General features: G+C 38.2%; 1 pseudogene; it reads left to right on the forward strand.

Moving 5' to 3' along the window:
* The first annotated feature begins 14402 nt into the window (after positions 1–14402).
* Positions 14403–17120, forward strand: LOC100427600 (L-lactate dehydrogenase A-like 6B; annotated as a pseudogene).
* Positions 17121–18407: the final 1287 nt, after the last annotated feature.

Consider the following 18407-nt stretch of genomic DNA (forward strand, 5'->3'; position numbering starts at 1 on the left):
GCTTGTGGCAGCGGAGAAGAGATGTTTATTTAGCTATTGGAAATAGGAGTCTGGAGATTTGGAAGTCACCTGCATAGCAATGATAATTGAAAGTAGTGGAGTATGGCCGGGCGCGGTGGCTCAAGCCTGTAATCCCAGCCCTTTGGGAGGCCGAGACGGGCGGATCACGAGGTCAGGAGATCGAGACCATCCTGGCTAACACGGTGAAACTCCGTCTCTACTAAAAAAAAAATACAAAAAAAAAAAAAACTAGCCGGGCGAAGTGGCGGGCGCCTGTGGTCCCAGCTACTCGGGAGGCTGAGGCAGGAGAATGGCGTGAACCCGGGAGGCGGAGCTTGCAGTGAGCTGAGATCCGGCCGGGAGGCTGAGGCAGGAGAATGGCGTGAACCCGGGAGGCGGAGCTTGCAGTGAGCTGAGATCCGGCCACCGCACTCCAGCCTGGGCGACAGAGCCAGACTCAGTCTCAAAAAAAAAAAAAAAAAGAAAAAGAAAAAAAAAAAAAAAAAAAAGAAAGTAGTGGAGTATATGAGATCATTTGATTAAAAAGGAGAGAAGAGCTTTGAAAACTCACCCAGATCTATAATATATGTGGAACATCTATGCATGGAGAGAAATTCTCATAAATTTGGTGCCGAGTTTCATGCCCAGTGTCTTAATCCTAAAAATGGATTAAGGAAACTATGTTTCAACATTGAAATTCTACTTAAACAGCTGATCAATCAAATCATAATTTACATAAATCAAATTATTTAAACATTTAAATGTTCATTTAACTTTCCTAAACATTTCGGTTATCACCAATCTAACATATCAGCTTCTTTCACACGCTTCAAGCATTTAAAAACTGGTAAATGTTAATACTACTGATTTCTATGAATGTAAAACTTATTTTATACATTCAAAAGCATTGATTCTGTGGATTTAATTCATTTCTTCATAATTGTACTTTTTCCCTAGGGTTATAGTAATACTTATTTTATGTTTTCCTGGGGCTACAGTCTATTGCCAGACACTAAATGAAAAAAATATTGCCTCAAGCTAGCCATGGTTTCAGCTTATTGATTAGACCAATTGATTCTTTTTTCCCTTTTTTTTTTTTGTTGTGAACAATTTTTTTTAACATAAGCAAAAGTAGAGGGAATAATATAGTAACTCCCATTACCTATCATTCAGTGTCTATAATTATCAGTAGATTGCTAATCTGATTTAATCTATACCTCCTCACCTATCCACTGGCTGTGTTTTGTTTTGTTTTGTTTGTTCTGTTTTTTTTTACAGCTTTATTGGGATATAGTTTTCATACCACAAAACTTATCCACTGAATTTTCATATAATTCAAACCTTTTTGGGAAGTGTATAGAGTTGTGGAACCATTACTATAATCCAGTTTTAAAATATTTCAGCACCCCAAAAGATTCAACCAATAAACAGTGTGAGACAAATAAGAACATTTGACCCATATGTATGAAATAAGCATTCAGTGGAAATTGTCTCTGAGTGGACATTGAAGACAAAGACTTTAATGCACCCATTGTCCATATTTTCAAAGAATTAAAGGAAATTGTATTTCTAGAATTGAGGGAAAGTATGACAATGATGCAATAAATTGAGAATCTCAATAAAGATAAATAATAATAATAAAAAAAACAAATCAAAAGTTTGGAATTAAAAAATACAATAACTGGCCGGGTGCAGTGGCTCACGCCTGTAATCCCAGCACTTTGGGAGGCCGAGGCAGGCGGATCATGAGGTCAGGAGATAGATCGAGTCTATCCTGGCTAACACGGTGAAACCCTGTCTCTACTAAAAATACAGAAAATTAGCTGGACGTGGTGGCGGGCGCCTGTAGTCCCAGCTACTTGGGAGGCTGAAGCAGGAGAATGGTGTGAACCAGGGAGGCAGAGCTTGCAGTGAGCCGAGATGGCGCCACTGCACTCCAGCCTAGGGGACAGAGCGAGAATCCATTTAAAAAATAAAATAAAGTAAAATAAACAATAACTAAAATGAAAAGTTCCCTTGAGGGCCTCAATAGCAGATTTCAGATGGCAGGAAAAAAGAATCAGTCAATTTTAGGTTAGATCAATAGAAATTATTTAATATGAACAGAGAAAAAAAAAAAAACAAGAATGAAGAGAAATAAACAGACCCTTGAGAACCTATGGAAAAACAATTGAAGAAGTAATAGCTGAAAATATTCAGCACTCTGAATATATCACTTCAGGGATTTTGAGACATATATTTCACTTCCTTCTGACCTCCATTGTTTACGATGATAAATTAGCTGCTAATTGTATTTCTTTCCCCCTTTTTTCCCCTTTATGAATAGATTTGTTGCTTTTCTCTTTATTATTCTCTTTGAATAATTTGACTAGGGTGTTGTCTAGGTGTGTATCTCTTTGTCTTTATTTTGTTTATATTTAGCTTCTTGGATATATAGACTAATCTTAAAAAATAAAATAAAATTTGGAATGAATAGGTATTAGATTTTGTCAAATGCTTTTTTTGATTTATCATGTAATTTTTCTCCTTTAACCTGTTGATGTGGTGGATTATGTTAATTGATCTTTGAATGTTGAACCAGCCTCACCAACCTGGAATAAATTCTACTTGGTCATGGTGTATATTTCTCATTATACATTGTTGGATTCAATTTGCTAGTATTTTGTTGAGGATTTTTGCATCTTATGTTCCTGAGAAATGTTGGTCTATAGTTTTCTTTTCTTGTAATGTCTTTGTCTGCTTTTGGTATTTGGGTAATGATGGCCTCATAGAATAAATTATGAAGTATTCACTCTGCTTCTATCTTCTAAAAGAGACTGTAGAGAATTGGTATAGTTTCTTCCTTAAATGTTTGGTGGAATTCACCAGTGAACCTAAGTGAGTCTAGTGCTTTTTGTGAGCCTAGTGCTTTTTGTTTTGGAAGGTTATTAATTATTGATTCAATTTCTTTAAAAGATATAGACCTATTCATATGGTCTATTTCTTCTTGTGTGAGTTTTTGGAGATTGTGTCTTTTGAAGTATTAGTATTAATACACTTTATCTAGGTTTTCAAATTTATGGGCTTGTTTGTAGTAGTTCATTATTATTATTTTAATGTCCATGGGATCTATAGTGATGTTTCCCTTTTACTTACGATATGAGTAATTTGTGGCCTCTCTGTTCTTAGTTGACCTGGCTAGAGGCTTATTGATTGTACTCATCTTCTCAAAGAACCAACTTTTGGTTTCAGTAATTTTCTCTTGACTTCCTGTTTTTAATTTTATTGATTTCTGATCTAATTTTTATTATTTCCTTCTGTTTACTGTGGATTTAATTTGCTCTTCTTTGCTAGTTTCCAAAGTAGAAGTTTATATTATTGATTTTAGAGTGTACCTTTTTCTAACCATGCATTTAATACCATAAATTTCCCATTAAGCATTGCTTTTGCTGCATCTCACAAATTTTGATAAATTGTGTTTTCATTTTCATTTAGTTCAAAACACTTTTAATTTCTCTTGAGATTTCTTCTTTGATCCATATGCTATGTAGATGTTTGTTGTTCAATTGCCATGTGTTTCTTAATTTTCCAGTTATCTTTCTGTTATCGATTTTTAGTTCAATTCTTTTGTGGCCTAAACTTTGACATTGTATGATTTCTCTTCTTTTAAATTTGTTAAGGCATATTGTATGACACAGAATGTGGTCCACCTTTGTGAATATTCTATGTGAGCTTGAGAAAAATGTGTATTTTGTGGTTGATGGAATGAGTCTATAGATATCAACTATATTTTGTTGATGATGTTTTGAGTTCAACTATGTCCTTACTGAATTTCTGCCTGCTGGTTCTGTCCATTTCTGATAGAGGAGTATTGAAGTCTTTAACTGTAATAGCGGATTCACCTATTTATCCATGCAGTTCTACAAGTTTTTGCTTTACATATTTTGATGCTCTGTTGTTAGGCATATACCTGTTGAGGATTGTTAGGTCTTCCTGAAGAATTGACCACTTTATTATTATGTAATGCCTCTCTTTCTCCCTGATAATTTTCCTTGCTCTGAAGTCAGCTTTGTCTGAAATACAGCTACTCTCTCTATTGATTGTTAATACTGTGTATATTTCTCCATCCATTTATTTCTAATCTACATGCATCTTTATATTTAAAGTGAGATTCTTGTATTATTTTATTATTTTATTTAATTATTCTATTTATTCTGACAATCTTTGTCTTTTAACTGGTATATTTAGATCATTGATATTTAAAGTGATTGCTCATATCGTTGGATTGATCTCTACCATACCCGTTACTGCTTTCTGTTTGCTGCCCTTGTTCTTTGTTCCTATTTCTGCCTTTCACTTTTTTCTGCCTTTTGTGAGCATTTTATATTATTTCATTTTCTCTTCCCGTTTAGCATATCAGTTAAACTTCTTCTTAAACAATTTTTGATAGTTATCCTGGATATTGCAATATGTATTTACAATTGATCGATGCCAACTTTCAAATGATACTATAACACTTCATGGGTAGTCAGAGTACCTTATAATAACCATTCTAATTTCCTCCTCCTGTTCATCATATCTCTGCTGCATTTATTTCACTCATAAAGAAGCGTATACACACATACATAATTGAATATATTGTTGCTATGATTATTTTGAACAAACTGCTCCTACATCAATTAAGAATAAGAAAAATAAAAGTTTTTATTTAACTTTCATTTATTTCTTCACAGATACTCTTCTTTATGTAGATCTGAGTGTCTGACCTACATCATTTTCTTTCTTTCTAAATAACTTTTTATCATTTCTTGCAAGGCAAATATACTGGCAACAGATTCTTTCAATTTCTGTTTGCCTGAGAGAGTCTTTATTTTTTTCTTCATTTTGAAGGATAATTTCACAGTGTACAAAATGTTAGGAAGATGGCTTCTTTTCTTCTCAACACTTTATTTCATTCTACTCTGTTCTTGCTCACATGGTTTCTGAAGAGAAGTCAGAGGTAATTGTTATTTTTACTCCTATACAGGTAAGCTATATTTTTCCTCTAGGCATAGGGGTTTTTTCTGTTTTATTTTTGTTGTCATTTATCTTGCTTGGTGCTCTCTGAGCTTCTTGGATATGCAGTTTGGTGCCTGACACTGGTTTATGGAAAATATTGTCATTATTGCTTCAAATATTTTTTCTTTCTTTCCAGTTTTCTGCTCCTTTTGGTATTCCCATTATAAGTATGTTATGCTTTTTGTAGTTGTTCCTCTGTTCTTGGGTGTTCTGTTCTGCTGTTGGTTTTTTTTTTTTTTTTATCTTTTTTCTCTCTGCTTTTCAGTTTTTGAAGTTTCTATTGAGATATATTCAAGATCAGAGATTCTTTTCTCAGCTGTGTCCATTCTGCTAATGAGCTCATCAAAGGAATTCTTCTTTTCTGATATAGTGTTTTTTAAGTCTAAGATTTCTTTTTGATTCTTTCTTGGAAATTACGTTGTTTATCTGTTCTTGCATGCTGTCTACTTTAACCATTACCATGTTTAGCATATTAATCATCGTTTGTTAAATTCCCTGTCTGATAATTCCAAAATCCCTGCCATATCTAAGGCTAGTTCTGATGCTTGCTGTGCTTCCTCAAATTTTATTTTGTTGCCCTTTAGTATACCTTGTATTTTTTTTTTCATAGCTGGATATAACATACTAGGTAAAAAGTACTGCTGTAAATTGCCCTTTAGTAATGTGGTGGTAAGGTGTGGGGGAGGGAATGTGTTCTAGAGTCTTTGATTAGGTCTCAATCTTTTAATGAGCCTGTGTGTCTGCACTGTAAACTTCACAAGTGCATCACAGTTTTGTTTTTTCTTTTTACTGTTTTTCTTTATTTTTACCCTCTCAGATGGTATAGAATTGCTATAGTGGGCTAGAGCTTGATATTTTCCTCCCTCCAGGTAAGTTAGGTTCTGAGAAAAGCCTAGTAGATTAGATTCTAGTTAAGTAGTTTCTCTAATAATAGGGTTTGAGGGCAGACCTTATTAAGAACAGAATTATATGACGTATTTCAAATATGGCTACTTTCTGCTCACCTTGCTGGAAGCATGAGAGCTTTGTCTCCATTATTCTCTGTGACAACCCAGGAGAGCTACTATAGGTAAAACTCACAAAAGTGTGCCCCCACCTCCGAGACTGGGTGCCCCTGGAGTTTTTAACTCTCAGGCTTTTCCACATTCATCTCCAGCAATTTGTCAATTACAGTTTAGGTTTTTCTACCTTGGAAATGGTAGCTGCAGAGGTTTGTGTTCATGGGTTTCTTCTTTGGTAGGTTGTGATTCTCTGTATTTGCCTATTTTTCCAATTTTAGGGGCAGTGGTTTGCCCTGTGGCCCTACTTTTCTTATGGGTCTAAGAGGAATTGCTGATTTTTCAGTTTGTACAGCTTTTTACTTGTTAGGATGGAGTGGTGATTTCCAAGCTCTTTATATGCTGGACTGGAAACTGGAAGTCCATTTTTCCAATTTTAAATAAACACTTCCTTAGTTTTGTGCTTCATCTGTTTTTGATTCAAGATATGAGTGATGTTTTAACAATAACTGAAAATGGAAATGATTTTCAAGTTGCTTTTTACTCTGAAAAATTTAGGTATACAGAAAAGTAGAGAGAAGACCACAACTAACACCCATGTCTATTGCCTAGAAATGGCATTTATCAAGCTTTTACCATATTATTTTAGTTTTCCTTTTTTTGTTATTGTTTTTCTTGTTGAGGTATTTTAAATAAATCCCTTGGTACTTCACCTGTCATACCTTAGTACAAGTGAGTATCTCTAATCCAAAATACTTAGGACCAGACGTGTTTTGTATTTCAGATTTTTTTTATTTTGGAATATTTGTATATCATAATGAACTATCTCAGGAATGGGACCAAAGCCTGAACATGAAATTCATTTATGTTTCATATACATATCTTATACACATAACCTGAAGGTAATTTTATACAATATTTTAAATAATTGTGTTCTGTTCGTATCTATTGAATCATCAGAAAACAAAGGTTTCACTGTCTCATTTCAGTGCCCCAAGTTTTGGATTTTGGAGCATTTGGGGTTTCAGATGTTCAGATTAGTGACACTCAACCTATATGCATCTCCAGAAAACATGGACATTTTCCTGTAACTACCATGCCATTATCAAATCCAACAATATTAACATTTCTTTGATTTTCATCTAATAACCAGTCTTATTCAATTTTCCTCAGGTGCTTCAAAATATGTGGTTCTCTTTTTTCAGTTGATTTGTTCAAATCAGAATCTAAACAAAGCCAGTAACTGATTTTGGGAAAAATCTTGTTCTATGGAAAAAGCATTTTGAGAAATACATGTTCGAAAACGTTTACACTGTTATATGATTTTGTGCTGAAAATAATGTAAGCATTCCACACTTTTAAAATCTCACATCTCTCTCCACTCTTAACACGCTGGAGGTGCATTTGACTCTCTCTATTGTTCTACCATAGATATCTTTGACAGCCTTCTGGGAATGCCCGCTGTGGCCAGATGCAGAGGATTTGCTCTTCTTCCCGTCTTTAAGTGGGAAAAGCTTGCCTTCTGGGCTGAGTTCTTCCAGATTTTCCTTATTACCACCTGTCATATTACATGTTTATTCACATATTTTGTCTCTTATTACTTAGAAGCCATTTCCTTATAGTTATTTTTAGTTCTTACTGTCTAGTATCACATGGCACCTGAGGTTCTAAGATACCACTTGGGACAAAATGCTGCTTTTTGAAGACTGAAGAAAAAACTCAACTGCTTCATGTCTTTTGGGTGAATTATAACTCAAAATGTACAGAACACCACTCTATTCAATAATTTGTAAGTAATTATCTCATTTGATTCTCACAGTCTTCTGTGTTCCCAAAGCATAGCAGTATAATGCCAGTGGGAAGGCACAGAACAGAAGAAAGCTAACAGAGGAGGAGAATATTTGATTGGGGTAATTAATGTCTCAGTCAATTCAGGCTTCTGATGTGGTTTCTATCTGAAAGTGTTATTTGGAAAATATCTGACATGAGAGTACATGACTTCTAAAATTATACCTAGTGTAGACTAAACACCATCAAACTTACTAGATGGGGATTTGACTTCTTAATGTAGGTACAACCTTAGAAAAACTCATTTTAATACTTAGTGTTATACACAACCCACTTTAGAGAACCCTAGTTCCATTATAATTAATTATTTATTGAAACCCATCTGTGTACTTACCTCTGAATAGCTATAAATGAAAACCCAGTCCTTCCCTAGGGCCCTTCTGAGCTAAATTCTGTTGGTTAATGTTCTGGTATTATTGGACAATGGATTGATCCACAGCTCAGAAAAATTCTCTGAAGTTTACATTAATTATGAAGACCATGAAAAGTGATCTTTTATATTTGCTCTAAGCAAAAGTTAGAATCAATTGTTTTTTAAGTACCAAATATGGTTGATGATAAATCTGTTAGGTATCACTTCAGAGTATTAGTACATGGGTAAACTCAGTTGGTGTATTGATTAATGATTAGATTAAGGATTAAATCTGTCACTTGCCTTCACAAAGGACAATCCCCACTAATATCAGTGCTGATGCTTTCAGTGTTCACAACAGGCAGGGCCACCAACGAAGTTTTAAGCAGTGTTGTCACTGCTATAAAGTAAATCACTCAATGCTCATGTTTTGCTAACTTTGAGTGTTCTCATTGCCTGGAAGCCACAGCTAATGCTCTGGGGCTTTGCTACTGGAACTCAGGTCTGGCAGTAACTTTGGCATCACCTAGTTGCTCATGGAGGCCACCAAGACCTGTTGAATCAGAATTTGAATCTGTATTTTTAACAAGATCCCTAGGTGATTCATAGACACATCTAAGTCTGAGAGACATTGTACCTAGTCCATTAGAGAATTGTTGGAGCTATGAGAGCCAAGAGGTTCTTCTCTCTATATAGATAGAAAACAAGGTCCCAGAGGGCTCAAGAGATCTGCCCAGTTATAATCAAGCAGGTTACTGGCAGAGATAGAGTCAGGTCAGGTCCTGTCCCATATGTTGGTGACATCTGTTGTCTCTCAGCAGACCATCCCCAACCTGTCTGTAGCAACCTTGGCATTCTCTCTCTCTTGGTGATGTACAATCTGCACTGCCAGTCCAAAGCAGGTTTCTTGCACCTCTCTACCTTGCCTCCACTTACAGGGAATGTGACTCAAGATGAGTCAATTAGCTTCTCACCCTGGGTCATGCAATCTTGAGTGAAGACACACAGGGATGCAAGGTACCTGGAGCTGAATCATCTCATGGCAGCACTACAGAGGAAGACCCATGGGCTCTTTCCTGTTGCTGCCCCAGGAGAAGAGCTGCTTCCTGTGGTAGCAGAGTTGTCCAGCACTTCCTTCTATTCCGTTCCTTAGAAATAACCACTATCAATTCTTTATAAAAAAAATCCCTACTCCTTTCAGAATTTCCAGGCATAAACCAGTGTATGTGCCTTTATAAATTATGTAAATTTCCTCATCCAACAGACACTTTTCTGCATCTTGTTTGTTCCCTTAGTGTAGGTCGTAGTTCCTTATGGAGAGTTCAGAATCTTGGATTTTAGAGCTGTAATACAGTGCACACAGCAAATGTCATACAATACTACTAGTGAGGTCTAGGGTAGCACCTTATAATTAAACACATTAATTTTTTTTTTGGAACTAGAAGATATGAGTATTCTATTCACACCAAGTTAGATAAATTAATACTTTACATATTCTCGTGTCAGGTCAGTATTTGATGCCAAGTGAGTGTAGGATTGGCCATGTTTTGCCACTAATTAAGTTTCTTAAAAAAAAAAAGTAATTTCTAGAGTATTTTGGATTTGGGAATTGTGTATAAGAAATTATGGAACATATAATACATCCTGAAGATATGATTTTCAAATCAGTACTTACAGATCTACCTGAATATTTTTCACTTCTGCAGATATATTCTATTATATGGATGCAACATAATTCATTTAACCAGTCTTCTATTGATAGACATTTAGAATTTTCCAATGTTTGGTCTTACATATAATGTTGTACTGATTGTCCTTGTGTGTCTATTTTAATGTACTTGTACAAATATAAAACAACAATTTAAATGTATGAATAGGGCCAATTTGAGGAAAAATGTTTCTCATTTGCTGGTTGCGATTGATTTCTCCCATAGTGAAAGACATTTATGTAGAAAATTCTAAATCCAATGGTGGAAAATATCCTGGTATCATGGAAAGAACTCATTGCTGAGAGTCAGAACCCATGTTCTGGTTCAGTCTACACCATTTAACATGAGCAATTCCAGTTTTTTGTGTATCACTTTCTCAGTCCATAAAATAAAGAATTGTAATATATCAATCAATATGATTTCCACTGAACAGGTACTGTTTTAGGTGCTAAAAAAATAGCTGTGACCCCAAATACACAATAATCCCTACTCACATGGAACCTACATTTTAATGAAAAAGAACAACAATAAACATGATAACTAAGTAAACATTTAGTAGGTTAGATAATAATAAGTGTTAAGGAAAAAAAGAGGAAACAAGGCAGGAAAAAGTAATAGGATAGGTCAGGAAGGAGAATTAAAATTTAGACATTAGGGTCAGGGAAAACTTCACTCAAAATATCTGCACAGAGCCTGAACGAAGTAGAGAAACTATCCATGCAGATATGTGGGGATAAACAGCAGAACCAGCAAGCGCCAAGATGCTAAGGCAAGATCATTCCAGGAATGTTCAAGAAGTTCCAAAGGCCAGTGTGGCTAACAATATGGGGTGGGGAAGAAGAAGGAGGTGAACTTAGAGAGACAGCAGGGAGCCGATGAAAGCGCTTTATAGGTTTCAGTAAGGAATTTGGCCTGTAGTCTGTGTGAGATATGAAGTCCTTGGAGGATTGCAGACACAAGAGGAATGTGATCTGGTTAACAGTTTCAAAGGGCCTCTGTGTTTTCAAACTATACTAAAAGGGGGCAAGGGCAAAGTAGGGACACTAGGTTGGAAGCTATTGAGCCAATCCAGACAAATGATAATGGTGGAAAGTGCTGAGTGGTGAGAAATGGCTAAATTCTGGATATAATCTGAAGATAAACTTAATAGGAGTCATTGATGGATTTGATACACGATGTGAGAGTAAAAGGATTTAACGATGACTCTGGAGTTTGTTGTCTAAGCAACTGAAAGAATGGAGTTGTATCAAGTAAGATGGGAAGCAGACTGCTTGGCTTTGGATGTATCGAGTTTGAGATGTCTACTAGATATTCTAGTAAAAATGTCCTATCCAAGTTGACACTTGGATAGAGATGAGTATGGAGTTTAAGGGGGAGTGGTCTAGGTTGGAGACATAAATTCGGCAGCCATCAATGTGTAGATGGAATTTAAAGCTTTGAGACTGGATGGGATCACGCAGGGAGTGAGTACAGTCAGAATGAGAGGTCTGGACTGAATCTAGAGGAATTTCAACAATTAGGAGTCAAAGAGATAAGGAGGAGGGAGCAAGATTCAGTGGGAATGGACAGAGAGGGAGGAGGAAGTCAGGAGAGCATGGTATCCTGGAAGCCAAGTGAAGACAATGTTTTCAGGAGGAGAGTGGAAACACTGTTGCCAGGTCAGGTTAGGAGAGGAATTTGGCATCAGAGGGTCACTGTGAACCTAAGAACAATTCAGTGGAGTGGTGGAGATGACAGACTGACTGTGGTGGGTTCGAAAGAGATGGGAGGAGAGAAATGGAGGATGGTGAATGTTGCAACTCTCCTAGGTAGTTTTTGTGAACATGTGTAACAGAAAGAAAAGCAATGGAACCTGATGGGGGCAGGTGGCACCAAGGCAAACCTTTGTTTTTTTTAAATTGGAGAATTAATGTCATGTTTATATGCTAATGCAAGTGATTCAATAGAGAGGGAAAACAGGGATGCTACAAAAGAGAGGGAAGGCTTTTTGGAGCACATCAACTGAGCAAATGGAAGGGGATGGGATCTGGTGCAGAAGTGGGGATCTGGCCTCATCTAAGCTCTTCTTTAGTAATGGGAGAGACTCTAGTAGGCAGGAAATGTGGTGGGAACTTGTGGAAGTTCTGTTTTTAGGCTTCAAAAATGGGAGGTTAGGACATTACGGAGAGTAAAGTAGAACTCTGGGGAGGAAAGGAATGAGGCAGAGGGCTGCTGTTTATTATTATTATTTTATTTTATTTTACTTTTTTTGAGACAGAGTCTTGCTCTGGTCGCCCAGGCTGGAATGCCGTGGTGCAATCTCAGCTCACTGAAACCTCTGCCTCCTGGATTCAAATAATTCTCCTGCCTCAGCCACCTGAGTAGCTGGGATTACAGGCGCATGCCACCACGCCCGGCTAATTTTTGTATTTTTAGTAGAGACGGGGTTTCACCATGTTGGTCAGGCTGGTCTCAAACTCCTGACCTCGCGATCCATCTGCCTTGGCCTCCCAAAGTGCTGGGATTACAGGCGTGAGCCACCACACCTGGCCTGTTTATTATTATTAAATAATATTATTTAATAACTCTGTGCTACTACTTGATAATTAAAACTATGTACATATATTAATTTGATAAAACGAACATTTTTTAAAAATAAGAGAGGAGAATGTCTGGACTACTTCTCTGGGTGAATTTCAGGCAACCCTTGAGATGAATGGAGGAACACAACAACCAGCTGTGGAGTCATGGTTCTAGAATGGAATGGCCAATGTCAGAATGAACCATCGGGGTATGAAAGATTTTCTTTGGGTTTTAAAACACGAAGAATATTAAAAGTAGCAAATCAATATTATTGCATTTCACCAGGACTTCTATCAGGAGAGATCCTGCCTCTTACAATTGCAAATATATTTCAGTGATTAAGCTATGTTAATCACTGCTATTTCTGCCTTTCAAAGTCTCAAACAAATAGTTTTTCAGCTCTATGATGTTGGGAGCTCTTTGTAACTTGAAGACTGAGACTGGAGGATCTCCCTCTCTGTCTTTCCCTCCCCTCCCTCTCTCTGTTCCACCTCTTTCTCTGTCTTTTCCCTTCATCCTGTTGCAAGACATGGGCCTCCACAAGTCACATTCTCAGTCAGGAACTATTTTTTTTTTAGATGGAGTCTTGCTTTGTTGCCCAGGCTAGAGTGCAGTGGCATGATCTGCAGCCTCTGCCTTCCAGGCTCAAGCAATCCTCCCACCTCAGCCTCCCAAGTAGCTGGGACTACAAGTACATGCCCACTACATCCAGCTAATTTTTGTATTTTTTGTAGAGACGGGGTTTCACCATGTTACCCAGCCTGGTTTTGACTTCCTGAGCTCCCACTTCAGCCTCTCAAGGTGCTGGGATTACAGGTATGAGCCACTGTGCCCAACTCAGTGAGGAACTTCTTTATTTTTCTGAGAATCTCCTTTTTTCTTCCGTCTATCTAGATTGAACTTATTTTTCAAAATTCAGATCAAATTTTGCTTTCACACTGAAGCTTCTTTCGACCAATCCAGTTCTCACTTATCTTTTCCTCTTTTTCTTTACTTCTCTTTATACTTGGAGAGATAAAAAGCCCAAGTATATTGTTGGAAATAGTGAAAGGGCGTTAAGGTGTTATATGTTTGGAAGAATTTGTCTGTGTAAGGCTCTCTGTGAATTTTTAATAGAGCAGCTTAGAAGGGAAAAGGAAGTTTTCAATAGAAATATCAGGGCATTTGTATTTTTAGAATACAATACTAAAAATTGGGCTTTTATAAAAGGTGGACTTTAAAAGGAAGTTTTCAATAGAAAACTTGGTCTAAATATCAGGACATTTGTATTTTAGTCCTGACTCTGCCACTAGCAGTTTGGCTTCAATCAAGTCATATAACTTATTTGTCCCTCAATAACCTCATCTTTAAAATTAATGTCTTCGACTATATAATCCAAGTCTAGACACGATGGCTAAAATGCAAACATTCAGCTGCAATTTAAAGATAGGAAGAGTTAGTTGGGGGCAGATTTTGCCTTTGAGAGTGTGTGGGATTATGGGTTGGCACTGGACTTTCTATGCCCCAGACAATGTCTGTTGTCAGACCTCTCATCATCCTGTGGAGCTGTCATCCCATCCCCAGACCTCTTACCCTGCCCCAAACCACAGAGGCACTGCACTAGCTCTTGCTCATCTGGGTCTCAGTCTTTGTTCTGAGCTGCTTACCCTGGCCCACCCCTCCTTCATGGTTATGTCAATCTGCATCCTCTCAGCTTTACACTGAATTGCTCTTTTCTTTTTTTTAAGTTTATTGAGACTTTTATTATGGTCCAATGTACGAGCTATCTTGATAAATGTTTCATGTACACTTGAATATGTTTTCAATATGTTTTCTACTTTTTAAAAAAAATTATACTTTAAGTTCTGGGATACAAGTGCAGAATGTGCAGCTTTGTTACGTAGGTATACACGTGCCATGGTGGTTTGCTGCACCCAGCAACGTGTCGTCTACATGAGGTATTTCTCCTAATGCTATCCCTCCCTTTGCCTCTCACCCCACAACAGGCCCCGGTGTGTGATAATCCCCTCCCTGTGTCCCTGTGTTCTCATTGTTTAACTCCCACTTATGAGTGAGAACATGTGGTGTTTGGTTTTCTGTTTCTGTGTTAGTTTGCTGAGAATGATGGTTTCCAGCTTCAATCATGTCTCTGCAAAGGACAGGAACTCATCCTTTTTCATGGCTGCATAGTATTCCATGGTGCATATGTGGCACATTTTCTTTATTCAGTCTATCACTGATGGGCATTTGGGTTGGTTCCAAGTCTTTTCTATTGTGAATAGTGCTACAATAAACATACTATCCAGAATCTACAAAGAACTTGAGCAAATTTACAAGAAAAAAACAACCCTATCAAAAAGTGGGCAAAGGATATGAACAGACACTTCTCAAAAGAAGACAGTAGAGGCAACCTAAACACAGAGACAGCGGGCTCTGGGATTGGGCAGCCAGCCTCTCTGCTGGAGGCTCTGGGATCCACGGATGACTGTCTTTTCCTGGTTAAAGGTGGAATTTTCCTTGGTACTGTTGATGCAGCAGGAATGCTAGCTGGATTTATTACAACATTATCACTGGCTAAAAAGAAAAGCCCTGCATGGTTCAGTAAGGGAAGCATGGCCACGACTGCATTACCAGAAAGCAAGTCTTCCCTTGTCTTGCGAGCTCTGGGCTGGGGCTCACTATATGTGTGGTGTGGGGTTGGTGTGATTAGCTGCTCAGTCTGGAAAGCTTTAGGAGTTCACAGTGACATGTAAGAGATATCCTCATTTTAATTGAAGGCTACATCACCAACTTTCTACCCGAGAAGTCGTTTTTCTTCGGGACCCACAATCAAAGGCTTTCCTCTGGCATGAGAAAGGAGTAGCATTCTCGTCTGGTGAGTTTTTAGTGCTGAAGTGACTCCCAGTTGTCCCCGACCCCGCTCAAGCTCCTGCTGACTGTCCCAGTGTGGGTCTGGCCAGGACTGGCACCAAGGCAGTGGGATCCTTTATAAATAGGCCTCCAGCGCCATACACTAGAAAGCAGGAGCCCACTTCTGGGATACTGGGAGATGGTGCAGGCAGCTACCGGTACTAAAGCACAGCGCCCTATCCTTCCCGGCATGGCCACAGTTCAGAAAATGTAACCTGATTTTCATCTGTAGTCACTAGAAGCATTTTTCCTTGACATTCATACTAAAAATAGAAAACCAGTAATTCCAGGGATCTGGGTTAGCCTCTTAAACATGTCAACTATTGATGAGAATACTCTTTGTAAAACTGACTCCAGAAATCACTTGCTAGAGAAGCAGCCCTTCACTGCCTTAGTCTGAGCAGCCACGGAAAGCACGTGTTGGAGGCGCTGGCAAGGCCCGCGCAGCCGCAGTAGAGGGCCGGGGGCAGGTCGTGCACACCCGCCATAGAGGGCTTGAAGGTGCTGCCAACGGCTCTCTCGGCGTCTCGACGTTCTAGTTAGTAGCTTTTTCCCGTTCTCTCCCTCCAGTTCTTGAGTGAGCAGCCCCGAGTTGGACTGTGCCTGTTGTGTGGGTCAGCCAGAGAGTGAGCTCGGCGGGAGCGAATTTTCTGTGCCTGGGGATGGCCCTGTGTCCCCGTCAGGCGGCGTGCATGCTGCTCAAGGGCGCCTGGCTCTTCACCCCCGTGAGCAAGATGGCGACTGTGAAGAGTGAGCTTATTGAGCGCCTCACTTCGAGGAGCCCTGTCATCACAGTAAGGTCTCCATCATAGGAACTGGATCAGTGGGCATGGCCTGCGCTAGCAGCATCTTATTAAAAGGCTTGAGTGATGAACTTGCCTTTGTGGATCTTGATGAAGGCAAACTGAAAGGTGAGACAATGGATCTTCAATATTCAGCCCTTTCATGAAACTGCCAAACATTGTTTGTAGCAAAGATTACCTTGTCATGACGAACCCCAACCTAGTGATTATTACAGCAGGTGCACGCCAAGAAAGGGAGAAATGCGCCTTCATTTAGTCTAGCGAAATGTGACCATCTTAAAGTTAATGATTTCCAGTATTGTCCAGCACAGCCTCCTTTGCAAACTGATTATTGTTTCCAATCCAGTGGATATCTTAACTTACGAAGCCTGGCAGTTGAGTGCATTTCCCAAAAACAGTGTTGTTGGAAGCGGCTGTAATCTGGATACTGCTCGTTTTCTATTCTTGATTGGACAAAAACTTCGTATCCACTCTGAAAGCTGCCATGGATGGATCCTCGGAGAGCATGGAGACTCAAGTGTTCCTGTGTGGAGTGGAGTGAACATAGCTGGTGTCCTTTTGAGGGATTAATCTCTGATATAGGAACTGATAAAAATCCTGAGCAGTAGAAAAATGTCCACGAAGAAGTGATTGCTAGTGCCTATGAGATTATTAAAGTGAAAAGTTCTACTTCTTGGGCCATTGGCCTATCTGTAGCTGATTTAACAGAAAGTATTTTGAAGAATATTAGGAGAACACATCCAGTTTCCACTATAATTAAGGGCCTCTGTGGAATAAATGAAAAAATATTCCTCAGTATTCCTTCCTTGGAGAGAAGGGTATTACCAGCCTTATAAAGATAAAGCTGACCCCTGAAGAGGAGGCCCATATGAAAAAGAGCGCAAAAACACGTTGGGAAATTCAGAAGGAGCTTGAGCCTTAAAGTTGTCTGAAACTACTATTCCGAAATTATTGAAGAGATCATAGGTACAGGATTATATATCAAAATTTTGAATAAACTTGAATTCCTAAAAGATGGAAACAGGAAAGTGGGTAGAGTGACTTTCCTATTTATTTAGTCTTCCAGCTCTTTTATTTAGCATCCAGGTGCTGGATGATACTTATTTACAATTCCCAAAGAAAGTGATTTTGGTACCACTGATGTAGCAGCACTTACCTTGTTATATATATGTAGTTGCCATTTGGTTCCCAGAAAGTAGGATGTAGGTATTTATTCTGTTCTAGAAATTCTGATTCTTTTCTTTAGATATATGCTATTTCTTCTTGCTGGTTTATATCTATGTTCATTTGTATGCTATAAAAAATTGGTAATTTCCTCTACAATGTAAAAAGTATGTACATACAAGAAAAAAAAAAGAAGACATTTATGCAGCCAACAAACATATGAAAAAAAACTCAATCATCACTGGTCATTACAGAAATGCAAATCAAAACCACAATGAGATACCATCTCACACCAGTTAGAATGGCAATCATTAAAAGGTCAGGAAACAACAAATGCTGGAGAGAATATGGAGAAATAGGAACACTTTTATAATGTTGGTGGGAGTGTAAATTAGTTCAACCGTTGTGGAAGACAGTGTGGTGATTCCTCAAGGATCTAGAACCAGAAATATCATTTGACCCAGCAATCCCATTACTGGGTATATACCCAAAGGATTATAAATCATTGTACTATAAAGACACATGCTTTCTCTTTTTTCTGACTTGCTCTTCAGACTTAATGCTCCGTATTACCTTCCTCTCTATGAGTTTGTCTCCCCCTAGAAGATAGTCTATGTTTTCCAGTTGGCTGTGGACCTGATTCTGCTTGGGGCATGTATTTCTCTTGATTACTTGAATACCATGGGACCCACCCATGCTTTCTGGGACTCAGGCATAAGGCAATCACCTCAATTTTCTATGTCCATGTAATGACTCTGGTGCTGGTGTTATCCTGTTAACTAGATTGTAGTTGTGGTTCTCTGCATGTAAGGATCAATGATTTTTTTCCTGCTGATTCCCCCAACAACCTTATATAATGTTGCATTCCTATAAGATGCTTAGAAACTATTTGCTAATTTGTACATTCCCACTTTTCAGATCCTCACCCAGCTTATCTTTTGTTGGAGGATTTTGTAAAAACAAAAAGGGGAAGAGTAGACACTGCTGAAGGAAAGAACTTAAAAGTCAGGAGCTGCCTTGGTTTCCCCTTTTATTTTCTTCCTCT

Source organism: Macaca mulatta, chromosome 11, assembly GCF_049350105.2.
Source record: "Macaca mulatta isolate MMU2019108-1 chromosome 11, T2T-MMU8v2.0, whole genome shotgun sequence".
NCBI classification, from domain to species: Eukaryota; Metazoa; Chordata; class Mammalia; order Primates; family Cercopithecidae; genus Macaca; species Macaca mulatta.